Source organism: Schistocerca nitens, chromosome 4, assembly GCF_023898315.1.
Source record: "Schistocerca nitens isolate TAMUIC-IGC-003100 chromosome 4, iqSchNite1.1, whole genome shotgun sequence".
Lineage (NCBI taxonomy): Eukaryota > Metazoa > Arthropoda > Insecta > Orthoptera > Acrididae > Schistocerca > Schistocerca nitens.
The window spans coordinates 971,024,661-971,041,843 of NC_064617.1; positions in this window are offsets into that span (position 1 = coordinate 971,024,661).

Consider the following 17,183-nt stretch of genomic DNA (forward strand, 5'->3'; position numbering starts at 1 on the left):
TGCATGGGAATATGTTTGCATTTGTTCTTCTGTACTGGCTTCGAAAATGGAGCAATAATGGAATTTAATTCGGGTGTAGTGATTGTAGCGATAACTGTTGTGTAATGCTTACTACATAGCTTAAGACATTAATTTCGTTAACCACTAACAAATAATGTAAAATTGAAAATTAGCATTCATGTTTTGACAGTTGAAAGGTAATACCCTTTCTACAAGGGCTGGAACTTAAATAGAGGCAACTATTTATTCACAACCGACACAAAAGAGTTACATGTTTGCACTTGTTACTGTCCTTCAAAGAAGTCACCAGCGTTGTGTAGAATCGTTGCCAGCGATGTGGAAGGCGTAGTATACCGTTAGCAGAGTCCGTTCTGTTGATGGTGCGAACGGAGCGGTCTACTGCCTGTCGAATCTGTGGAACAGTTCTGAAGCGAATGCCACGAAGTGGTTCCTTCAGCTTCGGAATCAAATCAAAGTCACATGGACTTAAGTGCGGGGAGTACGGTGGATGGTACAGTACTTCCCAGTCCCATCGACCCAACAGAGCAGCCACAGCTTGCGCTGTATGCGGCCGCGCATTGTCGTGCAAAATGATGGGTGGGTCGCGCAGAAAGTGCCACTGCTTCTTTCGCAAAGCTGGTCGCAGGTGATGTTCCGAAAACGAACAGTAATACTGTGCATTGACGGACTGCCCTGGAGGAATGTAATGCGTTAGGATAACACCATCACAGTCGTACGCGAGAATCACCATAACTTTCACCATACTGGGGCTCTGACGCATTTTCGACTTTCGCGGCGACCCGTAATGACACAGTTCGTTGGATTGGCGTTTCAGCTTTGGCTCGTACGATATGGCCCATGTCTCATCCAGTGTTACGATATGGAGTAAGAAAGGCTCTCCTTCGCGCTCATAGTGCTCCAAGTGCGTCTGACAAGGGAACCTCCCCATCGCACCCCCCTCAGATTTAGTTATAAGTTGGCACAGTGGATAGGCCTTGAAAAACTGAACACAGATCAATAGAGAAAACAGGAAGAAGTTGTGTGGAACTATGAAAAAAATTAGTAAAATATACAAACTGAGTAGTCCGTGCGAAGATAGGCAACATCAAGGACACTCGAAGTCTAGGAGCGCCGTGGTCCCGTGGTTAGCGAGAGCAGCTGCGGAACGAGAGGTCCTAGGTTCAAGTCTTCACTCGAGTAAAAATTTTAATTTTTTATTTTCAGTTTATGCGACAAACTCTTATGTTTTCATCACTTTTTTGGGAGTGATTATCACATCCACAAGAAAACCTAAATCGGGCAAGGTAGAAGAATCTTTTTACCCATTCGCCAAGTGTACAAGTTAGGTGGCTCGACGACATATTCCTGTCATGTGACGCACATGCCGTCACCAGTGTCGTATAGAATATGTCAGATGTGTTTTCCTGTGGAGGAATCGGTTGACCTATGACCCTGCGATCAAATGTTTTCGGTTCCCATTGGAGAAGCACGTCCTTTCGTCTACTAATCGCACGGTTTTGCGGTGCGGTCGCAAAACACAGACACCAAACTTATTACAGTGAACAGAGACATCAATGAACGAACGGACAGATCATAACTTTGCGAAAATAAAGAAAGTAAAATTTTCAGTTGAGGGAAGACTTGAACCAAGGTCCTCTCGGTCCGCAGCTACTCACGCTAACCACGATACCACGGCGCTCCTAAGCTCACGTTCTCCTTGATGTTGCTTATCTTGCACATGGACTACTCAGTTTGCATATTTTACTAATTTTTTTCATAGTTCCACACAACTTCGTCCTGTTTTCTCGATTGATCTGTGTTCAGTTTTTCAAGGCCTGTCCACTGTGCCAACTTATAACTAAATCTGAGGGGGGTGCGATGGGCAGGTTCCCTTGTGAGCAGCGTCGTAAAGCATCAATTTCTGCATTCTCGTCAAGTCATGCGGACCCCATCGTGATGCGATTTTTCGCACGCCCATGCGTTCCTTCAGGATGCGAAGCACAGTCATATGCGCTAATCCGGTTTCGTGGGCGAGCTCACGAATCGTATGGCGTCGATCACTGTCCACTAACGAGGCAACAGCATGCAGTTCTTCTTCAGAGACGCTAGGACGACCTGCCCAACGCATGTCTGCCACAGTTTGCCGACCTTCGTTGAAGGCTTTTAGCCAACGTGCCACTGTCCTGTAGGGCAATGCCGATTCCCCGCACGCCTCTTGAAGACCTTCATGACACGGTCGTAACTCTGGCAAATTTAATCTTGATCGACCTTCTTTGTTCCTGTTTCGAAAACATAGTGACGCCGTTACGTTAGACCGCTCGCTCACAAGTGGCTGTGTTTCCCTCGATTGTGCGCACACCAGTGACGTGGAACGGACGAGTCCATTTGCTCGGAGGTAAGGCCGGTATTACACTATCAAATTTCTTTGTCAAAGATTTGATCAAAGATGTGATCCAATATTCCGTCCAATTATTTGACAAAGATCTTTGACGTAGCGCTACAAGGGGTATTACACTGTCATCAAATTTTTCGTCAAAGTTCAAGATGGCTGACAACAACTTGTTATTAACCGCAGCAGTTCTACTTACTCCAATTGCATTGTGTGCACATGCGGAAAAGAAGTGGGGGGAAAAAATGGAACCATACATACGAGGTTGACAGTCTTAAAAGTCCTGGGATTACAACTTGATAATAAATTCAGTTGGGAGGAGCACACCACAGAACTGCAGAAAGGCCTTAACAAATCTGTATTTGCAATTCGAGTGTTAGCAGACATAGGCAACATAAAAATGAAAAAGCTTGCATACTTTCATTCCATAATGTCATATGGGATAATATTTTGGGGTAAATCTTGAAGTCAAACAAAAGTTTTCAAGGTCCAAAAGCGTGTAATACGTATTATTTGTGGAGTAAATTCACGGCCCTCCTGCAGAAACCTCTTCAAAGAACTGGGTATACTAACTACTGCCTCTCAGTATATTTACTTCTTAATAAAATTTGTCGTAAATAATATATCTCTTTTTCCAACAAACAACTCAGTTCATACATACAATACCAGGAACAAAAATGATCTGCACAAGGACTTAAAAGCACTTACTTTAGTTCAAAAAGGGGTCCACTACTGAGGAACACTCATCTTCAATAATTTGCCAGCAAACATAAAAAAATTTTGTTAGAAATAAAGATCAGTTTATCATTTCAAAAGGAGCCTGAAAGACTTACTACTGGCCAACTCCTTCTACTCCATTGGCGAAATTTTTAATAGAAACAAATGATGTATTGTATTTATTCATACTATTAGTATTTTTATTTCAGCTTAAAAAAATCGACATGTTCCACATCCACGAGGATCTCCTCAGCACGGATCTATGGAACGAAAAATTAATCTAATCTGGGTGAAGCCGTGGGTTTTACGACGACACGATAAAAGCATTCAACAAAACTTGTTACGTGAGCTTACAGTGGAAGACGTCAAGTCGTACATCAATTACTTAAGAATGGATGAGCATACATTTCTGTATGTGCTCAATGAAGTGTATCCTCATATCACAAAGCACAATTTTCACTTAAGAACTGCTACATCTTCAGAAGACAGGCTCACTATAACACTCCGATTCCTTGCTACAGGAGAGGGTTATGTTAGGTTAGGTTAGGTTAGGTCAGGTGAGGTTAGGTCTCCAATCTTCTTAATCTATTTTTGTATTCAGGGTGCCTCACGTTGTAAAGCGCCTCATCAGCTTCAGACGTCTCTATTAATTCTGTAGTTGTCGGCACACACCAATTGTATTTACCGGCAATGGTTATAAAAACACTACAGACGACAGAACGCTGCAGCGATGCTAGCGCTCCATGTCGTAACATGTCACATTGCAGTGAACAGAAGACAAGCGGTTTCTCTGATCAAATATACAGCGAGGCCCTAGATTTGATCAAATATTGGACGACATTTGACAAAGTCCCTATTACACTATCAAATATCTTTGACAAAGATATTGGACAGAGATATTTGACAAAGAAATTTGATAGTGTAATACCGGCCTAAGGTAGGTATATCAACAACGTGTGTTACCAGCGACAATAGTAGACACCATTGTATAGTGTCTCCACAACGGTGTTGCCACTATTTTAGTTTCAACCTATGTATTTAAGAAGCAATGTTTAAAAAAATGCCTAAAAGCTATCACTGGAAACGTGTTAGTAGTGACGATTGTTAAAATCATTTAATCTGAGCATGACCTGCTACTTTTGTAAAATACCTTTCGAATACTCTTTCCAAGAAATCAAGGTTATTACTTTTCGTTTTCAGAAAACATAGATCACACTGTCATTATTATTTAACTATTGCTCAGTTGTGGGCAGTTAACACAAACCATTGTCAAAAATGTCGACTGTTTCAAACTGATCACGAAAAATGTTGTTAAATTATTGTTCACTCATTTAAATAAGTTTCTGTCTCTTAATACAACTCGTAATTTCACTTAAGGAAAGAAAGGATCCTATCACGGAAAATGTTGGGGATGAAACATAACAATTACTATCACAATGAAAAACTATAATTTAAAAAAATAGCAGTTCTAAACGCTGTAATGTCTATACAAACTCATACGATAATTTGGTTAGACTTTATTTTCTGCTGAATCTTCTTAGGTGCTTCGGCGGATAATATTATGTAGCATTAAATGCTACAGGCTGCTTCATGGCGTCGATTTTACAGCATTGGGCCCACAGTACGTTTTGTTGCCAGTTAAGCTCTTGAAGTTTTGTACTGTGTCTACATCATTCCAAATACTACCAGTCCATACAAAATCTTCTCACTGCAGCACAACGACGAGCATTTCAACACCATTATAAGCACGCACAAATATCAGCACACTTTGACTGTAATACATTTCATGTCTCAACCAGAAGCAGTCTAGTAACGGAATGCAAAAGCTGCATCTCCAGGAACATTAATGAAGCCTCCTGATCGATAGTCTTAGAGAAAATGTTACACCCTTGACTATTCCAGCGTGTCTACATACAATACTTTAAACATTTATCATTAACGTATTGAAATACAACTCGTTGACTGAAATAACATTAATAAAAATATTCACAGAATAAACATTACAGAAAAATAAACACAATCCTAACCATACATTGAAACGAAAAATCGATAATCCGTTGTGTTGTGGTGTTACAAGGTAGATGCGCGAAGCATCCACATCAGGCCCACTGAAGCTGTGTGATATCTTCCTTTGTCGATTCTTCGAAAGATACTACATGTAAGTAGTCTCTGATTTCACAAATCCTGTCAAATATTGTTGCTGCTGTAGTCTCCCATTTAAAACTGGTTTGATGCATACCTCTCCATGCTAGTTTATACAGTGCAAGCCTGTTCACCAGCGCATATCTAGTGCAACCTACACCCAGTTGAACCTATTTACACATTCAAGCCTTGATCTCCTTCTACAACTGTTTCCTCCACACCTTTTTCCGTTACCAAATTAACTATCAGTCTGTTCCTTCTTTTTTTCAAGTTCTTCGAACTATTTTCTCTGATATTTGTATGGAAATAGATTTGTTGTTATTAACTAGCTCTATAACTTTTCTTTAAATTAAAAGCAATGAAAGTCTTGCACGTTACCTTTTATACGCGAAACAAACTTTTTCATTGAGTATCGAAAACAATATAGCAAACTTAAGACAATTTTTTGCGTTATGTAAGATCCTGCGATTCTTAATGGAAATAAATACTCAGAGTGTTGGTCGACAGCTCGGGGACATAAGACGTGTCACGCAGCCCTCTCGTCGGTGATGACAGATCTTACCACACTCAAGGCCTGATTTCATTTACATCGGCAGGAGAGATTTAGCTGGCTTAACTACGCTTGCCCCCCATGAACCAAGGACCTTGCCGTCGGTGGGGAGGCTTGCGTGCCTCAGCGATACAGATGGCCGTACCGTAGGTGCAACCACAACGGAGGGGTATCTGTTGAGAGGCCAGACAAACATGTGGTTCCTGAAGAGGGGCAGCAGCCTTTTCAGTAGTTTCAGGGGCAACAGTCTGGATGATTGACTGATCTGGCCTTGTAACATTAACCAAAACGGCCTTGCTGTGCTGGTACTGCGAACGGCTGAAAGCAAGGGGAAACTACAGCCGTAATTTTTCCCGAGGACATGCAGCTTTACTGTACGATTAAATGATGATGGTGTCCTCTTGGGTAAAATATTCCGGAGGTAAAATAGTCCCCCATTCGGATCTCCGGGCGGGGACTACTCAAGACGACGTCGTTATCAGGAGAAAGAAAGCGGGCGTTCTACGGATCGGAGCGTGGACTGTCAGATCCCTTAATCAGGCAGGTAGGTTAGAAAACTTAAAAAGGGAAATGGATAGGTTAGAGTTAGATATAGTGGGCATTAGTGAGGTTCGGTGGCAGGAGGAACAAGACTTTTGGTCAGGTGAATACAGGGTTATAAATACAAAATCAAATAGGGGTAATGCAGGAGTAGGTTTCATAATGAATAAAAAAATTGGAGTGCCAGTTACCTACTACAAGCAGCATAGTGAACGCATTATTGTGGCCGAGATAGACACAAAGCCCATGTCTACTACAGTAGTACAAGTTTATATGCCAACTAGCTCTGCAGATGATGAAGAAATTGAAGAAATGTATGACGAGATAAAAGAAATTATTCAGGTGGTGAAGGGAGACGAAAATTTAATAGTCATGGGTGACTGGAATTCGTCAGTAGGAAAAGGAAGAGAAGGAAACATAGGAGGTGAATATGGATTGGTGGGAAGAAATGGAAGAGGAAGCCGCCTTGTAGAATTTTGCACAGAGCATAACTTAATCATAGCTAACACTTGGTTCAAGAATCATAAAAGAAGGTTGTATACCTGGAAGAATCCTGGAGATACTAAAGGTATCAGATAGATTATATAATGGTAAGACAGAGATTTAGGAACCAGATTTTAAATTGTAAGACATTTCCAGGAGCAGATGTGGACTCTGCCCACAATCTATTGGTTATGAACTGTAGATTAAAACTGAAGAAACTGCAAAAAGGTGGGAATTTAAGGAGATGGGACCTGGATAAACTGAAAGAACCAGCGGTTGTAGAGAGTTTCAGGGAGAGCATAAGGGAACAATTGACAGGAATGGGGGAAAGAAATACAGTAGAAGAAGAATGGGTAGCTCTGAGGGATGAAGTAGTGAAAGCAGCAGAGGTTCAAGTAGGTAAAAAGACGAGGGCTAATAGAAATCCTTGGGTAAAAGAAGAAATATTGAATTTAATTGATGAAAGGAGAAAATATAAAAATGCAGTAAATGAAGCAGGCAAAAAAGAATACAAACGTCTCAAAAATGAGATCGACAGGAAGTGCAAAATGGCTAAGCAGGGATGGCTAGAGGACAAATGTAAGGATATAGAGGCTTGTCTCACTAGGGGTAAGATAGATACTGCCTACAGGAAAATTAAACAGACCTTTGGAGAGAAGAGAACCACTTGTATGAATATCAAGAGCTCAGATGGCAACCCAGTTCTAAGCAAAGAAGGGAAGGCAGAAAGGTGGAAGGAGTATATAGAGGGTTTATACAAGGGCGATGTACTTGAGGACAATATTATGGAAATGGAAGAAGATGTAGACGAAGACGAAATGGGAGATAAGATACTGCGTGAAGAGTTTGACAGAGCACTGAAAGACCTGAGTCGAAACAAGGCCCCGGGAGTAGACAACATTCCCTTAGAACTACTAATGGCCTTGGGAGAGCCAGTCATGACAAAACTCTACCATCTGGTGAGCAAGATGTATAAGACAGGCGAAATACCCACAGACTTCAAGAAGAATATAATAATTCCAATCCTAAAGAAAGCAGGTGTTGACAGATGTGAAAATTACCGAACTATCAGTTTAATAAGTCACAGCTGCAAAATACTAACGCGAATTCTTTACAGACGAATGGAAAAATTGGTAGAAGCGGACCTCGGGGAAGATCAGTTTGGATTCCGTAGAAATGTTGGAACACGTGAGGCAATACTAACCTTACGACTTATCTTAGAAGAAAGATTAAGAAAAGGCAAACCTACGTTTCTAGCATTTGTAGACTTAGAGAAAGCTTTTGACAATGTTAACTGGAATACTCTCTTTCAAATTCTGAAGGTGGCAGGGGTAAAATACAGGGAGCGAAAGGCTATTTACAATTTGTACAGACACCAGATGGCAGTTATAAGAGTCGAGGGGCATGAAAGGGAAGCAGTGGTTGGGAAAGGAGTGAGACAGGGTTGTAGCCTCTCCCCGATGTTATTCAATCTGTATATTGAACAAGCAGTAAAGGAAACAAAAGAAAAATTCGGAGTAGGTATTAAAATTCATGGAGAAGAAGTAAAAACTTTGAGGTTTGCCGATGACATTGTAATTCTGTCAGAGACAGCAAAGGACTTGGAAGAGCAGTTGAACGGAATGGACAGTGTCTTGAAAGAAGGATATAAGATGAATATCAACAAAAGCAAAACGAGGATAATGGAATGTAGTCCAATTAAATCGGATGATGCTGAGGGAATTAGATTAGGAAATGAGACACTTAAAGTAGTAAAGGAGTTTTGCTATTTAGGGAGTAAAATAACTGATGATGGTCGAAGTAGAGAGGATATAAAATGTAGACTGGCAATGGCAAGGAAATCGTTTCTGAAGAAGAGAAATTTGTTAACATCCAGTATAGATTTAAGTGTCAGGAAGTCGTTTCTGAAAGTATTTGTATGGAGTGTAGCCATGTATGGAAGTGAAACATGGACGATAACTAGTTTGGACAAGAAGAGAATAGAAGCTTTCGAAATGTGGTGCTACAGAAGAATGCTGAAGATAAGGTGGGTAGATCACGTAACTAATGAGGAGGTATTGAATAGGATTGGGGAGATGTTTGTGGCACAACTTGACTAGAAGAAGGGATCGGTTGGTAGGACATATTCTGAGGCATCATGGGATCACAAATTTAGCATTGGAGGGCAGCGTGGAGGGTAAAAATCGTAGAGGGAGACCAAGAGATGAATACACTAAGCAGATTCAGAAGGATGTAGGCTGCAGTAGGTACTGGGAGATGAAGAAGATTGCACAGGATAGGGTAGCATGGAGAGCTGCATCAAACCAGTCTCAGGACTGAAGACCACAACAACAACAACAACAACTACGCTTGAAGATGGAATTAAACGTAAAATTCCCAAGCAAGTCGTAAAGCGCAATTGCAGCGTTAGGCTCGTGATTATTAGCCCGAGTTTGAAATAATCCCATGTTCGGCTTGTCAGTTAAAGAAGCCTTCTTATCATCCAAATAATCCACTTTTAATTCATAAATATACTGTGGTTATTAAATGTTAATGTAACTGTGAAATTGAAATAATTTGTTAATTTGACGCTCAGCCATTATGTATACTTATAAAGCATTTCGCCATTATTAACACTTGTCGAACTATTATTGGTCCTGATGATTTATGTAGTTTTTATATATACTTAATTTATTATATACATTCTTACAAGTTATCTAGTAGTTAGCAGGACCCAAGCAAAGCCCTTTTTATTAAATTCATTCTTAGTAACAATAAGCTTTACCCGCTGCTCCTGCATGCTACTGAGAATCGCCCTAAACCACTTGGAAAAAGGCAGTCATCTAAAGAGGTGAATGAAAAACTTAGGGCCAAAACTGAGACACTGACGCACCACTACATGTCATGTACTCTAATCCAGTAAATTCCTTTGCTCAAGTCAGATTCTGTATCACTTGAAAATTCTTATTCAAATACGTAGTCAGATAGCTTAGGTATTCATTGTTACAGGTTCATTTGTTCATTTTCAAATACGCAGTCAGATAGCTTACCCAAATGTTAGTTTGAAGTTTTTCATGTAACGATCTGTTGAGAGCTTAAATGACAGTGAAACTGACACTCGTACAACATGCAAATTGTGTTATGCATGACAGATTCCGATTTCTGACACCTTAGGTTGCTTATCGAGACCATTTTCACAGCCGAACATAGACTATTTGTTTTAGGTAAGTTACAAGCTCTATTCGGAGGGCGGTGTGTCTGAAATGTTTTCCTCCGCCACCCATAAAAAAATCGCGTGATTTCAATGTTGGGTCTTGCGGTTTCGATGTCAAAAGAAGGTTTGAAATTATGGTAAGAGGGGCTTTGACGACCTTCTCATCGTGTGGCAAGTTTGCGGTGGCTTTGGGCAGAAGTTTCGTCAAAATTGGTGCCAATGTGACATCAAAAATGGTTCAAATGGCTCTGAGCATTATGGGACTTAACATCCGAGGTCATCAGTCCCCTAGAACGTACAACTACTTAAACCTAACTAACCTAAGGACATCACACACATCCATGCCCGAGGCAGGATTCGAACCTGCGACCGTACCGGTCGCGCGGTTCCAGGCTGAAGCGCCTAGAACCGTTCCGCTAGACCGGCCGGCACCCTGCAACTCATATGAACTTCAGAGCGGTGGCCCTTTTTTCGCGTGTGTCGACACCTCGCTGGTTGAAGCGCCGAGTCCTAAGCTGACGTCGCAGGGCGCCGCGCTTTCTCGCTTTCTCACCATTACAGAGGATATACCTATATATGGATGTGGTGTCTGTTCTTTCGGACATGTCTGCAAGAACAGACACCATTGATGACCTGCAGCCGTCTAGAACTAAATTAAAATTAGATATTAATACTTTCAGCTGCTGACGAGTGTTGATATATATCAACGGGGACAGGTGAAAAGGTGTGCCCCGACCAGAACTTTAACCCGGGATCTCCTGCTTACATGGCAGACGGTCTATCCATCCGAGCCACCGAGGGCACAGAGGATAGTGCGACTGCACGGAGTATCTCGCGCACGCCTCCCGCGAGACCCACATTCTCACCTTATATGTCCACACACCACATTCGTAGTGTCCCTACACAACACACTCATTGCTAGTAGAAGACATTCTTACCAAGTCCCGTAAGAGTTCGGGTATATGTGTGCATCCGCACAGAAGAAGAAGGTCATGGGCGGTATTGCACTTACATGGATATGGTGTCTGCTCTTTCGGACATGTATATACACTCCTGGAAATTGAAATAAGAACACCGTGAATTCATTGTCCCAGGAAGGGGAAACTTTATTGACACATTCCTGGGGTCAGATACATCACATGATCACACTGACAGAACCACAGGCACATAGACACAGGCAACAGAGCATGCACAATGTCGACACTAGTACAGTGTATATCCACCTTTCGCAGCAATGCAGGCTGCTATTCTCCCATGGAGACGATCGTAGAGATGCTGGATGTAGTCCTGTGGAACGGCTTGCCATGCCATTTCCACCTGGCGCCTCAGTTGGACCAGCGTTCGTGCTGGACGTGCAGACCGCGTGAGACGACGCTTCATCCAGTCACAAACATGCTCAATGGGGGACAGATCCGGAGATCTTACTGGCCAGGGTAGTTGACTTACACCTTCTAGAGCACGTTGGGTGGCACGGGATACATGCGGACGTGCATTGTCCTGTTGGAACAGCAAGTTCCCTTGCCGGTCTAGGAATGGTAGAACGATGGGTTCGATGACGGTTTGGATGTACCGTGCACTATTCAGTGTCCCCTCGACGATCACCAGTGGTGTACGGCCAGTGTAGGAGATCGCTCCCCACACCATGATGCCGGGTGTTGGCCCTGTGTGCCTCGGTCGTATGCAGTCCTGATTGTGGCGCTCACCTGCACGGCGCCAAACACGCATACGACCATCATTGGCACCAAGGCAGAAGCGACTCTCATCGCTGAAGACGACACGTCTCCATTCGTCCCTCCATTCACGCCTGTCGCGACACCACTGGAGGCGGGCTGCACGATGTTGGGGCGTGAGCGGAAGACGGCCTAACGGTGTGCGGGACCGTAGCCCAGCTTCATGGAGACGGTTGCGAATGGTCCTCGCCGATACCCCAGGAGCAACAGTGTCCCTAATTTGCTGGGAAGTGGCGGTGCGGTCTCCTACGGCACTGCGTAGGATCCTACGGTCTTGGCGTGCATCCGTGCGTCGCTGCGGTCCGGTCCCAGGTCGACGGGCACGTGCACCTTCCGCCGACCACTGGCGTCAACATCGATGTACTGTGGAGACCTCACGCCCCACGTGTTGAGCAATTCGGCGGTATGTCCACCCGGCCTCCCGCATGCCCACTATACGCCCTCGCTCAAAGTCCGTCAACTGCACATACGGTTCACGTCCACGCTGTCGCGGCATGCTACCAGTGTTAAAGACTGCGATGGAGCTCCGTATGCCACGGCAAACTGGCTGACACTGACGGCGGCGGTGCACAAATGCTGCGCAGCTAGCGCCATTCGACGGCCAACACCGCGGTTCCTGGTGTGTCCGCTGTGCCGTGCGTGTGATCATTGCTTGGACAGCCCTCTCGCAGTGTCCGGAGCAAGTATGGTGGGTCTGACATACCGGTGTCAATGTGTTCTTTTTTCCATTTCCAGGAGTGTAGTTTCGGCAATACCGGCCATGACCTTCTTCTTCTGTGCGGATACACACATTTTACCCGAACTCTTACGGGACTTGGTAAGAATGTCTTCCACTAGCAATGAGTGTGTTGTGTAGGGACACTACGAACGTGGTGTGTGGACATATAAGGTGAGAATGTGGGTCCCGCGGGAGGCGTGGGCGAGATAGACCCTGCAGTCGCACTATCCTCTGTGCCCTCGGTGGCTCAGATGGATAGACCGTCTGCCATGTAAGCAGGAGATCCCGGGTTAAAGTTCTGGTCGGGGCACACCTTTTCACCTGTCCCCGTTCATATATATCGACGCCTGTCGGCAGCTGAAGGTATTAATATATAATTGTAATTACAGAGGGTTGTTCTAAGCACGTTTGCGTGAAATTTCAGACTTACGAGGAGCAATGTGAGGCAATTACAGGGTTTTCGAAAAAGTGATCCTTCAGTTATGTTGGTCAGTGTATTTTCTAGCGGATATCGACTAGATAACGACAGAAACACGTCACTAAAACTCCACACGAACTCATAAAAATCGCGTATACTTAATAGATGTAAGATACAAATATCGCACTCCGCAGAGGAGAAAAAAATGGCTCTGAGCACTATGGGACTTAACATCTAAGGTCATCAGTCCCCTAGAACATAGAACTATTTAAACCTAAAAAACCTAAGGACATCACACACATCCATGCCCGAGGCAGGATTCGAACCTGCGACCGTAGCGGTCGCGCGGTTCCTGACTGAAACACCTAGAACCGCTCGGCCACAACGGCCGGCCTCCTCAAAGGAGAGATGTCATTGATATAAGAACGTAGGCTTCCGTGGCAGGTGTCATAGTGATTAAAATTCTTCTGGGTATTATGCCGCGTCATTGCTAAAAACTAACAACAATAGTAATCGAAAACCGACGTTTCGGCCGAATTGCAACGGCCTTCCTCAGCGAACGACTGGTTTTGCATGGGGATAGGTGCTTCTATTTATTACAGACTATCGACGTCTGACGCCACTGTTGTAAAACTTTAAATTGGCCCTCTGAAATGGTTGGCTAGTCATGACGTAAGGGAAGATGGAAGGAAAGGGGCTATTCGTGGATGTCCATGTCGTCAACGATTGGTAGCTGTCCGCCAATCAGCGTTCGGCTTCTGGTCGGCAAGTATTCCTCCTGGTGTGCGCGGAAGTGGACTGACAGTTGCTCTTCAGCTGTTTGTGCAGATACGTCCGTGTCGCGTGTAGCTTCTGCCCCGCGACCGCTCGGGGCCCATTAGACTGGGATGGCCGGCAGCCAGGACGCCGGGAGTTGGTAGCCATCTTCTGTGTTGATGTTGCCAGGCTGCTTAATAATTTCGATCGCCTCCCGTATTTTGCGCTCTCGCATACACGATTCTTTCCCCAGTACTCGGGATTGCTGGAACCTTATAGGCTGTCCACAGTCACGGTGGTGTTCCACTATCGCCGATTTATTATGTTGTTCTAATCGTACGTAGCGTTCGTGTTCTGCTACTCGTAAGGTGACAGCTCTCCCTGTTTCTCCTATATAGGCAGCTCCGCACTCGCACTCACACCGTACTTAGTAAACACCTGCAGCGTTAAGATTGTTGACTGCATCCTTGGCGGAACCCATCATTTCGTGGACCCTGTGACTACTTCGAGAAATCGGTTTGAAACCTCGTCGGCGGAGGACGTTGCCTAGCCGTTCAATGACGCCTTTTACATATGGTAAGTGTACCAGTGGAAGCTTCTCTTCTTTCCCTTCTTCTCGTGTTCTGCTCCCTTTGGTTTTAGCTACCTTTCTTACGATGTTGTCATCGTAGCCGTTGGCACGAAACGTGTGTTGTAGCTCCTTTAATTCTTCTTTGATGTTATTTTCATCGCTTATCCGGCAGGCTCGGGCAGTTAGCGTATGCAGAACAGAATACTTTTGAGCTGGGTGGTGGTGGCTCTCCACATGTACACTCCTGGAAATTGAAATAAGAACACCGTGAATTCATTGTCCCAGGAAGGGGAAACTTTATTGACACATTCCTGGGGTCAGATACATCACATGATCACACTGACAGAACCACAGGCACATAGACACAGGCAACAGAGCATGCACAACGTCGGCACTAGTACAGTGTATATCCACCTTTCGCAGCAATGCAGGCTGCTATTCTCCCATGGAGACGATCGTAGAGATGCTGGATGTAGTCCTGTGGAACGGCTTGCCATGCCATTTCCACCTGGCGCCTCAGTTGGACCAGCGTTCGTGCTGGACGTGCAGACCGCGTGAGACGACGCTTCATCCAGTCCCAAACATGCTCAATGGGGGACAGATCCGGAGATCTTGCTGGCCAGGGTAGTTGACTTACACCTTCTAGAGCACGTTGGGTGGCACGGGATACATGCGGACGTGCATTGTTCTGTTGGAACAGCAAGTTCCCTTGCCGGTCTAGGAATGGTAGAACGATGGGTTCGATGACGGTTTGGATGTACCGTGCACTATTCAGTGTCCCCTCGACGATCACCAGTGGTGTACGGCCAGTGTAGGAGATCGCTCCCCACACCATGATGCCGGGTGTTGGCCCTGTGTGCCTCGGTCGTATGCAGTCCTGATTGTGGCGCTCACCTGCACGGCGCCAAACACGCATACGACCATCATTGGCACCAAGGCAGAAGCGACTCTCATCGCTGAAGACGACACGTCTCCATTCGTCCCTCCATTCACGCCTGTCGCGACACCACTGGAGGCGGGCTGCACGATGTTGGGGCGTGAGCGGAAGACGGCCTAACGGTGTGCGGGACCGTAGCCCAGCTTCATGGAGACGGTTGCGAATGGTCCTCGCCGATACCCCAGGAGCAACAGTGTCCCTAATTTGCTGGGAAGTGGCGGTGCGGTCCCCTACGGCACTGCGTAGGATCCTACGGTCTTGGCGTGCATCCGTGCGTCGCTGCGGTCCGGTCCCAGGTCGACGGGCACGTGCACCTTCCGCCGACCACTGGCGACAACATCGATGTACTGTGGAGACCTCACGCCCCACGTGTTGAGCAATTCGGCGGTACGTCCACCCGGCCTCCCGCATGCCCACTATACGCCCTCGCTCAAAGTCCGTCAACTGCACATACCGTTCACGTCCACGCTGTCGCGGCATGCTACCAGTGTTAAAGACTGCGATGGAGCTCCGTATGCCACGGCAAACTGGCTGACACTGACGGCGGCGGTGCACAAATGCTGCGCAGCTAGCGCCATTCGACGGCCAACACCGCGGTTCCTGGTGTGTCCGCTGTACCGTGCGTGTGATCATTGCTTGTACAGCCCTCTCGCAGTGTCCGGAGCAAGTATGGTGGGTCTGACACACCGGTGTCAATGTGTTCTTTTTTTCCATTTCCAGGAGTGTAGGTACCGATTAGTGTGCGTTGCCTGGCAACATCAACAGAGAAGATGGCTACAAACTCCCGGCGTCCTGGTTGCCGCCCATCTCAGTCTAATGGGCCGCGAGCGGTCGCGGGGCAGAAGCTACACGCGACACGGACGTATCTGCACAAACAGCTGAAGAGCAACTGTCAGTCCACTTCCGCGCACACCAGGAGGAATACTTGCCGACCAGAAGCCGAACGCTGATTGGCGGACAGCTACCAATCGTTGACGACATGGACATCCACGAATAGCCTCTTTCCTTCCATCTTCCGTTACGTCATGACTAGCCAACGATATTAGAGGGCCAATTAAAAGTTTTACAACAGTGGCGTCAGACATCGATAGTCTGTAATAAATAGAAGCACCTATCCCCATGCAAAACCAGTCGTTCGCTGAGGAAGGCCGTTGCAATTCGGCCGAAACGTCGGTTTTAGTTTACTATTGTTGTTAGTTTTTAGCAATGACGCGGCATAATACCCAGAAGAATTATAATCACTATGAGAGATGTCATTGTCCGCAGAGAAAGATCGCGAGGTCTCGCGCCGTACATTGCGACACAATTCTATTTATTTAATGCAGACGGAAGCAGATTTTCACGGCTGGCACTGCTCTGAAAGCTTTCCGTCTCAGCGGTGGCGGCTAGTACAAAGGGGTCGGTGTTTTCGCGTACGGAGTGCAAGCGAGCCGCGTAATGAGGTCCGGTCAGGGGTCACCGCGAGACATCACACGAGGCGCGCCGCCGGGCCAGGCCTGCGTCGCGTCAGCTGCAGAGAGGCAGACAGCAGACAGCGGCGGTCTTGTGCAGCGCGGCGCCAGATATGTTAATATCGGGCCCGGCCCGCGAGGCGAGCGGCCAAAAAGGAGGAGCGCCAGCGGCCGCTATCTGGGAGCGCAGTCCGGGGGCACTGGAGCCCCGCTCGGTTCAACGCCGCCGGGGAGTCAGTGTGGGAGGCGGGGAGAGCGCGGCGATGAAAGGCCAGCCACCAGGCGCCCGGGGGGGCTCCCGTCTGGATCTGTGCACTCGCCAGTCACAAGTGCCTGTCCGACACCCAGGCAGCCTCACAGCCTCCAAAACCCAACTACTCTCTCTTCACGACATTCGCACACGATAGCTGGCACGTCTCTAATTCTCTAATTGTACATCTGCTAGAGTCGTTCAAGAAGTAATGCCCCGCCTTTTTTTCTCAGAACATATTTATTGTGGTTCTTGTTGCTGTGGTCTTCAGTTCTGAGACTGGTTTGATGCAGCTCTCCATGCTACTCCATCCTGTGCAAGCTTCATCTCCCAGTACT